At 37.5% G+C, this 16,025-nt stretch overlaps 1 protein-coding gene across 6 annotated transcripts in view; it reads left to right on the plus strand.

Moving 5' to 3' along the window:
* Positions 1–1,181: 1,181 nt before the first annotated feature.
* The window catches only part of inpp4ab (inositol polyphosphate-4-phosphatase type I Ab), a 70,229-nt gene continuing 55,385 nt past the window's right edge, over positions 1,182–16,025 (plus strand). For 4 of the 6 annotated variants that reach the window (XM_053229384.1, XM_053229392.1, XM_053229393.1 and 1 more), the window contains exons 1-2: positions 1,200–1,308; positions 1,708–1,978. The gene's annotated coding sequence lies outside the window, so the exon portion shown is untranslated. Of the gene's footprint in view, positions 1,309–1,707; positions 1,979–7,902; positions 10,266–16,025 lie in introns of those variants that run through there. The other 2 variants (XM_053229372.1, XM_053229377.1) reach the window with 2 other exon arrangements.

The raw sequence follows: 16,025 nt of genomic DNA on the forward strand, positions 1-16,025 counted from the left end.
TGGTCTATCGCTTAATGGCTGAGCTGCTGTTTCTCCTAGATGCTTCCATTTCACAATAATAACATTTTTAGATGACCAGTGCTAATCTAGCAGGGCAGAAATTTCACGAACTGATTTACGGCAAATTGGCGTCCTATGACATGCTTAAAGTCACTGAGTTCTTCAGTATGATTCAGTACATTTTACTGCCAATGGCTGTCTATGGAATTTGCATGGCTATGTGCTTGAGTTCATGTACCTGTTGGCAATGGGTGTGGCTGAAACACCTGAATTCAATAAGGAGGGGTTTCCACAAACGTTTAGCCATATAGTGTGTGTATTTCAGTAAAAAAAAAAATAGACAAAATGAACCAGTGGTAGTAAGTAGTTTGGAAACAGACATGAAGGAAGATTGTGATCAGTGGTGATTAGTGATTGTAATCGTTGGGAATTGACTCATGCAGCTCAGTCACACACTGGTGTGAATGTGAGCGAACCTGCTTGCCCAGCTTCCATAACCATAAGCTGTGATGTGAGCTGGACCGCTGTACTGAGTGCAGGAGAGTCACTAATATCGGCTCAAAAAGTCGCTTTTTTTTTTTTTTAGATTTTTAAAAAAATTTAAAAAAAAATTTTGCTAGGCTTTTTTTTTTAAAGGGGTCTAAAAAAGAGGCACCACATCTAGTGACAAATTGACTAAAATGGCATCAGTGAACAGATCTATTAAAATTAAATTTCAAGTTTATATTTAAATTAAAATTAAAATTTGAATAAAATGAATAGAAAGACTCAAAAGTAAACAAATGTTTACTTTTGAGTCTTTTAAATTTTATTTAATTTTTTAATTAAAATTGAAATAAAAAGAATAAAAAGAATCAAATGTAAACAACGAATAAAAACATGCATAAATAAGTGACTATTTTTAAAATATATTAATAATTACAAATAAATAAAGAATTTATTTATAGTTATTAATCGGTATATAGAATATACAAATATAAGTTACATAGAAATAAAGAATGTATTTATGGTGATAAATCAATATGTATAATATATACATTTTGAAAAATAAACATAATGATTTTATATTTTGAAAGTAAAATATTGTCAAGGCTTTGGCTCTAGGAGGCACGCGCGTAGTCGCAGACCGCACGTGCGCAGGGGGCGGGGTCAGCCGGGGACACGTCACGCGGAAGGGCGGGGCGAGGTTATGCGGCGGCGCAGGCGGCGCAGGAGTGTTCTGTATGGAGGAACATGTCTTCAAGGAAATAAGCGGAGCGGGACCATTTTGGATTCAAACATGGACTGAACATGTGTGTCCGCTACAATGTGAGTATATTTAGTTTGTAGTGTGTTTGTTAAAGGTCAGTTTGGGGAACGCCCTTTGCGTCCCTGGACGTTTTAACAGCAGCTGTGTTTACTTGATGGTTGTAATACAGGGAGATGTGCGCAGAGAGGCTAAACTTAGTCAACAAGAAACCATTCAGGGCTTTGAGCTGATTCCTGATTAGAGGCTGATATTTCAGTTGTGTACGTGTGATCACAGAATTCAGCTCTAAAATCCTGTGGTTAGATTTTGTGGAAATCTAGATCCAACTTTGTGTGTTTTGGAAACATGTCACTAACATGAAGCAGGCTTGTGTTTATGGTGTGGCATGTGTAGAGAAATAAACATGTGTTAAATACACAGGAAGATCTGATCATCTAACCAGTGTTAATCTAATTCAGACAGGGCACAGCATGCCATGCAGATGATCATGATAAATGACACTGTAGCATCATGATTTCTTGGGAATTTAACTTGAAGAAATGACTCATCATACAGCTCAAGGAGCAGGATCCCATGAGCCACCTGAAGTCAACTTATACCACACAAGATAATGAAAAAGTCTGTGAAGAAGACTGAAGTGTAATACATGCTGTATGGTAGCTGACTCTCCTGCTCTTAGATCTAACAAGGTTGTGGAAGCTGTTGATAAGTTCAAGGCCAGAAGGTTCGGTAGGTCCTCATGCCGTGGTTCTTAAAGTGGGATCCAGGAATTTCCAGGGTTCCATGAAGCAATGCCAAGGTCACATTATACAGCTGCGGTCATACATTTACATACTCCTTGCAGAATCTACAAAATGTTAATAATTAAGAAGAGAGAGAGAGAGAGATCATAAAAATTGCATTGCTTTTTATTGCTCTGAATAAGCTATTTCACATAGCAGACGTTTCCATATAGACCACAAGACACAATAATAACTGAATTTACACAAATTAACCAGTTCAAAAGTTTACATACGCTTGATTCTCAATACTGTGTGTGTTATCCGGATGATCAGTGACTGGTTTTATGTTTTGTGATAGTTGTTCATGAGTCCCTTGTTTGTCCTGAGCAGTTAAACTGCCCACTGTTCTTTAGAAGAATCCTCCAGGTCCTTCACATTCTTTGCTTTTCCAGCATCTTCTGTATATTTGACCCCTTTCCAACACTGACTATATGATGCTGAGATCCAACTTTTCACACTGAGGACAATTAAGGGACTTGTACACAACTATTACAAAAGGTGCAAACAATCACTGATGCTCAAGAAGGCGACATGATACATTAAGAGCCAGTATGTACAGTAGGCTCACGTTTTAAAGGCAACAAGTGTTGACCAAACTCCCGAGCAATGAAATCAAGTTTGTTAGAACTTAAAGCTTCTTAAAGCTTTAGAGAAAGAACGAGCACAGAAGAGGTTGGAGATATGGCTTAGTGTTGTGTCGAGTAGAGATTATAAAAACTTAGATTTAAATCATTTTAATTTAACATTTAAATAATTTGCTTAATAATTGACTAGTTGAATTATGTTCATTAAAAATCTGTTCTGAGGCTTGAGAACCCCTGAGAACATTTAAATGCACTGAGACACTTTGTTCATCCTTGTTTGATTCAGTACTAATATCTGACATACAATGTAATCCAATACTGGCATCTGGGGCTGCGTGATATGGATATTAAATAAATGGATGTTAAATAATGTGATATGCAGTACATCAATGCTGTAAGGGTGTAAAATCAATTTAAATTATATTTATATATTTAAAAACTGAAAATGGCATAACCAACGTACATGTTTCATGTTCTTTTGAGGAAAAGAAAGCATTCTCTGCTATCTGCATTGCCCTAAAACTAAAACTTTGACTTTTCATAACTTTTTGAAGTATTAAAATCATTCAGTTATGTGACATGCATATCACGATATTTATATTTGCGATATTTTGATCATTTCGATACATTGTGCAGCCCTACTGGCATCCGCTTACTAACCACGCTGACTATGCACAAGCTTCTTTTGCCATGTTTTGCAAACCATCGCAGTCATTATGGCCGTGCACTTTAAGACAATTTCTGTTCTCTGCTCATGTACTGTACTCAAGATCTGTGATGCTTCCCACACTTTCATGGCATGAAATACCTCAGTAGATAGCATGGGTAAATACCACATGCAATCTGAGACTGGTTCAGCGTTTCACAATGTTATCAACCCCTGCTTGGGATCAGTTCAGGATATAGGTGAATAATAAGCGAACTGATCTTTAAACAGGGCTGCTGAAGTTTACTGAAGGCTGTCAGGATGTTGCATAAACCCGAGATGAGAAATCAAGTTTGAGAAATGTGCTACGCTTACTCTCACTCCACAGGGGAAGCTTGCCTGGTAAAGCTGCTCAGAATCAAAATTTGCTCCTTTACTTAGGCCTGAGATTGGGAGCAATGTACAAAAATGCTGTAGTACTCCTAAATGGATGAGTATTTACCAGTGCTTCTGATTTTTTTTTTTTTTTTTTTTTTTTTTTTTGTAATGCAGTTTATACAGAGCTCATAAAGAACAAATAACTCCAGCAATATGATAAGAAGCAGTGCACACAGTCATCTGGCTTCTCTGCAAAACAGCTTGATACAAAGCATTAATCACCTCTGCCATCTCATGGCAAACTGTTTTAGAAGCTGTGACTGGATTAGCTCAAATGAAGTGGCATTAAATTTGTTATCACTGATACTGTAGCTTTGTAAATGTGGCTTATTTATTTATTGGACTTCACATAAATATAGGTGCCTTATGAAACATGACTAGTTTAATTACGTCATTATTATTATTTTTATTATTATTATTATTAGTGGTGGTGGTAGTAGTAGTAGTATTAATAATGCAATGCAACTATCATACTTATTTATTGTACTTCTCATAAATGTAGGTGCCTTATGAAACATGACTAGTTTAATTATGTTTATTATTATTATTATTATTATTATTATTATTATTATTATTATTAGTGGTGGTAGTAGTAGTAGTATTAATATGGCAATGCAACTATCATACTTATTTATTGTACTTCTCGTACAATAGATAAGTATGAAACATGAAACATGACAAGTTTAATTATGTTATTATTATTATTATTATTATTATTATTATTAGTGGTGGTAGTAGTAGTAGTATTAATATGGCAATGCAACTATCATACTTATTTATTGGACTTCTCGTACAATAGATAAGTATGAAACATGAAACATGACAAGTTTAATTATGTTATTATTATTATTATTATTATTATTATTAGTGGTGGTAGTAGTAGTAGTATTAATATGGCAATGCAACTATCATACTTATTTATTGGACTTCACATAAATGTAGGTGCCTTATGAAACATGACTAGTTTAACTGTGTGGTTATTATTATTATTATTATTATTAGTGGTGGTAGTAGTAGTATTATTAATATGGCAATGCAACTATCGTGCTTCATGTTTAAGATTTACTCCTAGGATTAACTCTTACTTCTTACTAAGAGTTGCTCAGAGACGTTTTATTGAACATTTACTCCCTATCTTTAACTTAGATTTTTTTTTTTCCAGTCTTGAGTATTACTTCTGAAAACAAAGCATGTGCAAGGCTCACACACCACTGCTTTGACAGGAGTAGTTGAGAATATAAACTGTTTAGTTTAATCCACTGCTGGCTTGTGTTTGTGATTTATCAAACATTGCTGCACATGATCATTTAATCTGATGATTGGGCTGAACGAGTCGAAGGAGTTGGATTGTCATCTGGTGGATCATAGGCGGAAGTAAAAAAAAAAAAAAAACCTGTCTATAGTTCAGCAGCTTTCATGGTTAAACATTAACCTTGCTGGTTCCTGTATCAGATCCTCTGATGTGACTTGTTGCGATCAATCACGATTGTTTTTTAAAATTTCGTTTACCTTCAGAATCACTTTTGTTAAAAAGTCTACGAAAAAAACAACGTTTAAAGACGATAAGACAGAGAAGCTTGTGTTTATTCCCTGCTTCACTTTCAACGCAGATGTCTTATCTGTTCAGAGACGAAAGTCATAACGTGAAGTGCAGATGCGAAAACTACTTCAAATTGATGAGTCTTATTTATAGTCACAAACTAATCACTAATAAGTAAGCAGTGCTGTTGCCATTCAGCTGTGTCACGTAGCTGGAACTTCACCCACTGAATGTCTTGTAACTGAAAGGAAGAAGGTATTAGTTTAGATGTGATCAGCACTGTATGCTATTACAGAGGGTTAATGCCTCAGCTGATGAGTCCATCCTCTGTGGTTTTTTTAAGCTGTCTTGCCAGAAATCCTTCTTTGGATTTGTCTGGAGAGAAATCCTGTTTGTCACCTTGAGATGACAGTCGCTTCCATGCCAATATTTAGTGCCAGATTTGATAGGAAGTTGGAATCATTCTTATTTTCAGGCCCAATAGAAAAAGCTTAAAACAATCTCACCTTTATAATCGTGAATGGGCTAACGCCATGTAAATATGAGTTGCTGTATGTGTATGCCATGACAGAGAGATGTATTTTATTTTGATCATGTTTAAAGTCTTTCAACACTATATAGGCCTGTGTATTAAGTGACAATTAGTGACAATAAGTGACAACGGTTGTATTAGTTAAACGTGTGTGAAGAGTGAGTGAGGTGAATGTGTGGCCAAGGAGAGTCTGAGGTATTTTGGAAATGCAAAACATTTCGCAAATCAGATCAACCCACACTTTGCACATATGGAATTCACACCCTGTTCACTGGTGTCGAACTAGTGCTGCCTAGTTCAGTCGTGAGCTTCAGCTTCGTGAAATTATTTCCTTTCACACACGATGGTCTGACATGCCCAGTTCATAGGGCAGTTATTTAAAAATCATAGAGGAAAATTGAGTATTTTGATGGTGGCAAAAAAAAAAAAAGACAGAAAACCACAAATTTTCATGTTTATTCAGGTTACAGCCTTGTATAAGTGACATTGCAGTGCTACACGATGTCAACTACAGGCACGAGAATGTAACTACTGCGCATTTAGACTACTGGACAAGTGGGTATTGAAATAAGAACCTGGTGAATAAGAAGCCAACTTCACTGAAAAATGAAATCATTTTAAGAGATGGAAGCATTCCTCAATACACCGCTGTGAAAGTTTCTGCCTTGAAAAGGTGTTTCTGTGGCTACTAAAAACATACGTTCTTCAAAATAAAGATGTAGTATGGACAAATGTTTCATTTAATAGTTATGTAATTAAATTAATAACTAAGTGTTCTGGATAAGGTTTGAAAAATATGTGTTTTGGCTCAAATGGAAGGAAAAAAAAAACAGTAGAAAGGAAATTTCCCTTGGAGCTCAGCCACCCCGACTTTGCTTCTCCTCTTTCACACAAACTCAGGTTTTCATGTTCGGCTTACAGTGTATAAACCCCTCACTGCAAAGGTGAGTGAAGCCAGTGATGCAGTGACCTTCTGCACTGGTCTACTGAGATGTTGGGAAAAAGTGATCTAGTCAGATTAGTCATCTTTCACCATGTTCTCAACAAGAGGGCGAGTGCATGTTTACAGTACATGCTTGACCTCTTACAGTGAGAGGTACGGTGGCTTGGTTGTGCTTGTGGGAGGCATGTTGTTGACATGGTTTTGCTCCACTTGTCCTCCCTGGTAGAGGGAAGCGACATTGCAATTCAGTACAAAGTTCTTCTGACTGATTACGTTTGTTTCTATCTGGATGCGAGCGGTCTCTTCCAGGATGATCCCGCCCCCATCCACAATGCACGAGGGCTCACTGAATGTTTTGATGAGGATGAAAATGGTGTCAATCATATGCTTTGGTCTTCACAGTCACCAGATTTCAACCCAAATAAACACCTACGGGAGACTTTGAAGCAATGTGCTAGAGAGCGCTTTTCCACAGTAATCAAGCTACGACTTTAGGGAATATCTTTTGGAAGAATACCATTTCTCTCTCCAGTAGAGTTCCAGAGATATGTAGAATCAATTCCAAAGAACACTGAAGCTGTTCTGATTGCTGCTGGCGGCCCAAAACCTTACTAAGATACTTTGTTGTTTTTTCCATTCATTTGTCTGTATGTTCTGAGTGTTAAGACAAAATAATAAGCTGCTTTGCATCAAACAAAAAAGTCATAGTAGGCCATGCAAGCGATCCATGCCACATACAGGTGATTGGAAATGTCTGGCCTAGAGAGCCAGAGGTGTTTTGCAAATGCAAATGAGTTTGCAAATAAGATGGCCCAACTGAGGCCTTGAGGCCTGTCAAATACACATGAAATATTATTGCCTTTCCTGTGTTTTATTAAATCTCAGTAAGCTGCTTTCTTTTGTCCGCACACTGTTTGAGAGTATGTTTTGCTCATTATCAGATTTTTTTTTTTATGACTCTCTCTGGTCATTTATAGGAAGAACAGTTATGCAGTCATTTTTACCTGGAGCTTGTTCCATTATTCTGGAGATATATATATATATATATATTTATAATTTTTTTTTTAATATGAACACACTGCTTTTTTTTTAATAATAAATTTTATTTGTCTGATTTTATTTTACTTCAGAGATTTACCCTTTTAAAAGAATATAGCCTTACAATGTGAAATAGACACAGTTTAGTCATTTAAATTTAAAAGAAATGTAAATAAACATTTTTCTTAAATAAAAGTTTGGCTTATGATTTTATGTTATCATATATCCCTGGTGCTGTTTATTGAGAGATGCAAGAAAACTGTAGAACATTTAAGCCCTGTAATGGAGCTGCTCTATCTTCGCTCTCTACCTGCTTTTGGAGTGTGCCTTTAAAGATGACTTTGCAAAAAATTCTCCACAGCAGGCCTCTGTCGTGTTACATAACGTTCGTCCTGATGCTTCCATGGACAGGATCCGCTCTGTAGTCACGTGGCAGGTTGCATCTTGGAAACGGTGTCTTGTGATTAATGGAGAGCTGTCTACGAGAGCTAGTATAGACAGCTCAGCTGCGAAATCGAGGTGTTTTGAGCAGAATAGACTGCTACACATGTAAAACAGGGATCAACTAACATTAACGATGTTAATCATTGTGGAAACGCATTATTACAGTCTGTGAACTGGTAGCTATGGTAACCTGGTTTTGTTTCCCCCCACTAAACCACGCCTTCATTATAAGACACGTTGCCAACTGTATTTCTGTCGAGCTCTATGGGCCACTGAATTGCACACGCATCTACATTTACATTTGAAAGACTGTATTTTAGATTACGGACCTGTCTATTCATTTTGGTGCTTCTCCTTTGAACAGTTCAATGGAATGTTATCATAATAACAATAGAAACATTGAAGTTCAAATCATGAGACATTTTCAACAGAACCAACAGCTTCATATGCCATTGCCTGGCAGTTATGGTACTGAAATTATCAACGTCCTAGCTAGCAAAAAAAAAGATTCCTTGTCTCTGTATGGTGGAAATGACATGATCTATATAAAACAGTATTCCCAGATCTCATCTGAAACATTTCTTTTAGAGGATGTGGGCAATATTGAGCCATTGCCCCCATTCCAAGATGTTGTGCTTGGAGAATCTGGAAGGGATATTCTGTTATCAGTGTAGGATATAGAAAATATATCCTAAGAGACATGTCTTCCAGGTGGCCTGTTTGGCCAAAAACTTGTGCTAAAGTGAATAATCTTGGAGTGATACTTTCTGTTAATAGTTGCAGGGCTGAAAGGTCTGCGTGTGTTTCTGCTAAGCGGTGTGTTAGTACTTCCTGGTTTTAGGAACCAGTTCTAGACTCAAATGCAGAGCTGCGTCCTGGAATCCTAAAAAGGTTTCTTATAGTCACTGTAAAATCTAAAGCATGTACTTTTCAGCATGTTGTTGCAAAGGTAACATGGTTGTACCCTCACCCAGACAGACATTTCTTTGGGTGTCCTGTGGAGGTGTGGAGTTTGCAGGGCACACAGATTGATTCTGCACCAGCGTTCCTACCTGTGGAGCGTATCACAGGCAGATGTACTTAGTGCTTCAACTGTGCAGTTAACTCAGACAAAAGAGAGGGTATCAGTCGTAATCCCACTTTGCACAATGGTTGAGATTTAGGCTTTTGTGATTCCAGCAGCAAAAGCCAGTTTTCATATTGTTATTGACTGGGACCTTTTTTTAACCACCAAATGTGAATGCATTAGCTAATAATTCTTTTTTTTATTACTAGCTTTCAAATTTTTGGACCTTGATTAAAACTAACTTTAAAAAAATTGCGCAGTTTAACTAGTTTACATTCAATATTGTCATACTGTAACAACTTACATACGTTATATGTAATTTGTAAAACTTTACAATAAACTCTTTATGATATTTTGAAATAATGTTTGGTTCATTTTTCTTGATTTGCTAATTTCAGCAATGAATAGTCAGCCACATGCAAGTTGACATAAATAGCAGGTGATCGAATTCAGTGTCACTTACTGTTCTAAATGACACAGTGCCTATTTAATTTCAGTATGTGTATCAGATATCAGCATAAGCATGAGATAACATGTTTAGCCTTTGGCTATATAATGGCTGTCAAAAATATTAAGGCTAACTAAATATGTAAATATTCCATTAAATATTAATATGTTTTTGAGAATATATTTGTACAGATAGGGTGTTTATTTTATTCTGTTTTTATGTACAATAATGTTGTTTGCTGTAAACTAGAGTAAGGCACACCAGGGTCTACTTTAAATTTTAAAGTCACTCCACCCCTGCCTCCCCCCATCTCTGAGAATAAAGCCATTTACGGCCATTAACATATGAAAGGCCTTCACACCTCACAGCCATCACACCTCACAGCCATCAGACCTCACAGCCATCGCACCTCAAGACCATCGCATCTCACAGCCATCAGACCTCACAGCCATCGCACCACACAGCCATCGCACCTCACAGCTGGCTGAATTTCCGCAGTGTATATCTGTGAACATTGATGGATTCCTGTATACTTCTGTATGTGTGAGAAATCTGGTATGTTTTGGAAATATACTTTACCTTGTTACCATTTCTTGTTATTTTCGACATACATCCAGCAAATGCGAAGTTCAGCGGGAGATTATTGTGCCCGTATTTTTCCGAATTTGACTCTTTTCATGCAGTGGGAGAACTTCTCAGCTGGCAGAGTTGAAACAGAGTTGAGACAGAAGCTGACAGAAGTTCTGCAATACCGTGTTTAGAATTGCGTTTAAATACATGTAGGATATGCAAGATGACAGTCATGTGTATCAAGTATTTATTCGATTTTGCAAATATGGGGGTAGATGGTGGTGTATAGTGTGATGTGCTGCAATGTGTTACATTTTGTGTATTGACATTTACTGTTACACTTTATATCGGCTGCAGCGGTTGAGGCCGATGGGTTAAGCGGAATTTTTTTTTTTTTTATCTATATTAGGAAAATAAACACAATTTTGGCCCAGAAATTTTGTTTGCCAGAATTCAGCCACAGTGACATCTGACAGCTTTTCCAAGACCACAACATGCAATTAAAGGCCTTTATGAGTAGCGTGAATCATGTTTATCCTTACATTTACCAGTAAGAATATTTACAATTTAATATCTCAGAGTTGAAATTAAAAACCTGTTCTGTTTATTCCCCCCAGCAGCACTTCAGCACCACAACCCCACCCTCCCATTTAAATACCACTGTTTTATAAGCTCTCTGAATCATTCAAGCATACAGCTTGAGCCATTTTTTTGTGTTCAGACCCTCATCCTATTTTTCTGGTAATCCATCATGTTTGCATGTGCTGAAAACAGCAAACGACCAAAACCGACATAATAAATATCAAAAATGCTAGCTTGTGTATTCATCCTCTGTGGATTCAGAGTCTATGACTTTACCAGAATCATTGTGTAAATGATGAAATATACGCTTTACAGTGACCTTCATCACTGCCTAAAAGTCCCTTGTTAAAGATTTCTGCACTCTTGAGCCTTTGTATCATATACTGTATTGTATTTACTCTTTGCCATTTGCCATAGAGTTTTTTTTTTTAATATGTCTTATATCGAGCCCTCAGTTATTTCAGTAGAGCCATTTAGTAGTTTTCTGTTTCCTTATGCACGACTAATGGTGCTAACCACATCACTGAAGTCATGTCAGCAGTCAGCATAGACCACACACACATCCGTACTCACGCAATCTGTGCATCCACTTCTTATATTTACATGACTGGTCTGACCACACATGTCTGTGGGGCTAATAATGAGTGGAAGCTAGTAGCCAAAATGCTAATCGGTGGCTGTGGCAGGGCCACAAGCGTGTGTCTATTGAAATACGTCTTGCCAGCCTAACTCTGACCTCTAAATAAACCCTTAAGTCATTAATGTATTAATTAACTTAAAACATTAACATTGCTGTGGAGTCATTTTGGATGGTTAACATATTCCTGTCAGTTTTGTTATTCCTTTATGCAACTATTATTTCTGCCAAATATGTACATGAGAGAGTTTAAAGAAAAGCTAAGCATGATAGCTATGTAAGGAAGACGATTTAGCATAGCCAACCCATCTACGTGCATGTTTTTGGGAGAAACCCGGAGGAAACCTACGAGGACACAGGGAGAACGTGCCAAACCCTAGCAACCTGAGCTCAGGATCAAACCAGGGACCCTTGAGCTGTAAGGCCTCAAGGCTACTACCATGCCTGCTTAAGCTATAACTCACAATAACTACAACTTTCAGTTTCTTACTGTACTAGAAATGGCAGCTAGGCATAATTGTAAAACATTATAAGATGTGGCAAATCTCCCTGCCATCCCTTTGCCACATCTTATAGAATTCTGTTTCACTGATTTTTTGTGCATTTTGATTTATCATTAGGAAATCTGCAGTGTTTTTTTCTTATACTTACACTATAGTGTAAGTATAAGAAATGCTAAGTGCTCGGCTCGCTTCTGCTGGTGTAACAGTACACAGCAGCCATTCTTCTCAGTCATTCAGACTTCCTGTTATTCTCAGAGTGAGAGCTGAAGCGGTGAAGTTTGGTCGTTTGCCTCTTCCTACCTACAGTTTGACAGGAACTCTTATGACATGGTAGAGTTTTGGTACAAATAGAGAAAAACAAGCAAAGAACTTTTCCTAGGTCACTCATCGGTCACTGTGTTTCCCGGATTGCCCCTGATCTGATTCACCAATCGATTAACATGGCTCCTCGATGCCTAGCTATTATAGGACCCGTTTGTATTGTAGGACTCGTTGCACTTTTTGTCAAGCACACAAAATGGGTTTGTCGATATGTGGCCGAGAGGCTTTTATCTATAAATTGATTGCAGTGTGACATTTCAGGTGATGGAGCTCATGTTAGATCTCTGCTGTTCATAGGGATAAGCTACTGAACGTGTGTGTGTGTGTGTGTGTGTGTGTGTTATCCAGGCTATGGAGATATTCCCTTGTTTCATGAGTGTTTGTGGGTGTAAAAGAGAGAGCGCGATCTAAAACACATGCTGCTGCATGGAGGATGACCGACGCTCATTTTCATGTGAAAGGGTTACCTCTTTTGAGGCCTTCTAAAGAAATTATGCATGCTCTACTTTGAATAAAAGGCCTTTTTTTTGGTTTTGTTTTGTTTTGTTTTTTGGTGTTACCTTCATGACACATACACAAAGGGTGAGGGGTTTGGGATGCGTTTGTAGCACCAGCACATGATCAATGTCTGCCATCTGGAGAGTCTTCGTGTTGGAGAAACAGAGGCCTAACAAAAGAGAGCTGCAGGCTCGACGCTAAGAGTTCTGGGGAAGCCGCTGAGCCGTTAACATTGAGTCAGGAGCTGACAACAATCATGCAGATGATGATGCAGATCTAAGATTGTGTGCATTTTTGCTTTTGAACTCATCCTAATCCATATTAACAAATTTATTAGCTAGCCCACTAGGCAAGTAAAAGCTGCAGTGTGCCAAATCTAGTGTTTTGGTTGCCTGGAAACTGGTTAAAATGTGGTAGATAAAGTAATGCAATAAAATACAGTAAGCTAGTTAGCTGGTTAAGTGCATTAATACAGATAAGGATAAAGAATAAGTACATATTCATTATCTTCTCCTAACAAAGTCTCTAATGTAGCACACTGTCTTCACCCTCAGCAAGTCATTGGCCAGCGTTTTGGCTATGAGGTGTGCTGATTTATCTTTGCATTGCATGGAAGAGATATTATTAGAGTCTGGATTGCATCTCGATATGTTTAAGCTGCTCTGAGAGATGAAGACCTGGTTGTGTTTCTCTCCAGGCACAGCGTGTAACACAGTAGCACATGCGAGAGTGCAGCCTCGCCTCTGCTTTCATTAACCACTGATCGAGTTTTGCAAAGGAAACAGCTGGGAAAGATTGACACACTATTGCAGATGTTCTGAGCTCTGTGTCCCGTTTTAGAGAAACCACAGGGTGTGGAGTTTGACAGTTGAACAAGGTTTCATTTGTGGTTTGATGTGATCGCAGCGAAACCTGTGTGTGATGTGTCCTCTGGAGAAAGAAACTAACGCATTTATTATTTAATAGTGTATTGTATTACCCTATCAAACCCTAAGAAACCATGGAGTACTCCACTCACTCAGATGGCAGAGTAGGTGTGCTGTTAAAGGAAAATAATCAGCTACAAGGTGGTGGGAGGCGGAGTTACTGTTATTATCACAGATTTGATTCTTTTTCAATGTGTTGATTTTTCAATGTGTGACATTAATGACTTGATTTTTCATGTGTTGGAATCTTCTTATACCATCATAAATTTCCCTACACTAACTTTTATTATATATTACAGAACAGCACGTGGTACATTTTATTCATTTATTGCTATGTTTATTGTGCATGGTTAATTCCTTTTAATCACTTATTTTATAGCAGCTATACACATTCATTCCCTTAACAGCCTATCTTTTTCTTTCTCTTAAAGTTGATAAGACAAAACAAATGCTGTTTGTCATGTTACAGAGAAACCAGAAAGTCCTTCATGCTGTTAGAAAACGGACCTCTGACTGACAAATTGTCTCCTTCCAAAAATGCAAAAACACAAAGCATTCACAGTATCAATCATTACGAGTATTTTTTAAATCTGTTAATGTGGAATGTTACTATTGACATGATATATATCTATATTAGGCTATAATATCTATCTATCTATCTATCTATATATATATAATCAGAAGGAGTGTATTAATAAAAACAGGTGATCTACTGTCAGAGCTGCTGTTATAGAAAATGAATCAACACCTTCTGACCAATCAGAATTGAGAATTTAACAGGGCTGTGTATGTTGTAATGTAACAAATGTAATGTTCATGTAATTATTTTGTATCCTTAAGAGCATTGGAGAGCATAGATAAGCCTCACTAAGCCATACCTATTTGTGTCTTTTTCCACTTGCGTAGCTATCGCATGTCAGCACACTAGAACAGGAAGTTGCTCCCCCTGTATGTGCTGCCAGTTGCATGTCAAGTCAAGTGACTTTTACTGCTCAGGATGCACTCGATAGTCCCTCTGTAGAATATGATGAGGATGGAGGTGGGAGATGGGCTTTTCTCAGCCTTTGTAGAAACTAGAGACGTTGCTGGGTTTTCTTGGCTGTATCCAGTATATTCAGTTTTTGGTCAGGTTTTGCAGAAAAAAAATCAGGTATATTAATTTGAAATGATGATTTGTATGTGTGTGTGTGTCTGTGTATGCACAGAGTGACTGTGCAATAAAAGTTAGTGCACGTGGGCTGACGACCAAAGACCTGCAGCAGAGAAAAGCTTGTTGAGTTTAGTGCTGCATTTCTAGTATTCAGTGTGGGAGTGTTGGATAAGCGATGAAATGTCATTTCTGAGGGTGGTTCAGGTCTCTTTGCCATCCTCGTTGTTAACGCATGTGTATGTATGCATAAACGGGAGGTTTTGAGGATTGGCTTGCAGACAGAAGCAAAAGTAGGGTTTGCCCTTTTATGGTTACTGGGCTCTGCTCTCAGTCCAGCAGCCTGTGGAAAATGAGACTCTTTAAACAAACATATCCTCACTTTTTCATCATTGTCCGTTGATATTGGATAAACGCAGCTTTTTGTGTTTATCTCGGATGCTCTTTGCACGAAAAGGGATGTTAATTAATGAGTCACAATCAGAATTAGCATTATATCCGTACGACGTATCATCTGCATCGCATTTTTACCCAGAAAGTTGAAATCCTGTCTCTGACCATCACAGCATCGTTTATTCATTTAATACTTACATACGTTTTAAAGATGTTTCCATTTGGTTGTGTAACTGCAGCATCTATGTAACTTGTATGTTGAATGTTGAACTGAACCAAAGCTAGCAAAGAGGCGTTTTTGTTGTATATGTGTAAAGTTTAGTAAAGTTTAGTTGAGCTGAATGAGTGGAATAATAGCTCATTTTTTTTGTTTTGGCACTTTATAATGAATTACGACAAATTTCACTACAAAAAAAATTCACTACGCATGGTCTCACTTTTCATGTACGCAGATTCGAAGGCAAAACTCGACATTTGCATGTTAAGGATCTCATGTTCTACTTTAAATAATCTAAAGAAGTAATGTACAATCACAGAGCACTTTATTAGGAACACCTGTAAACCTAAGCATTCATGCAATTATGTAATCAGTCAATCATGTGGCAGCAGTACAATGCATAAAACCATGCAGATACGGGCCAGCAGCTTCGGGTAATGTTCAGATCAACCATTAGAATGGGGGAAAAAATGTGATTTTGACAGTGGCTTGACTGTTGGTGCCAGATGGTTTAAGTATTT

The sequence above is a fragment of the Pangasianodon hypophthalmus genome, chromosome 2 (assembly GCF_027358585.1).
Source record: "Pangasianodon hypophthalmus isolate fPanHyp1 chromosome 2, fPanHyp1.pri, whole genome shotgun sequence".
Lineage (NCBI taxonomy): Eukaryota > Metazoa > Chordata > Actinopteri > Siluriformes > Pangasiidae > Pangasianodon > Pangasianodon hypophthalmus.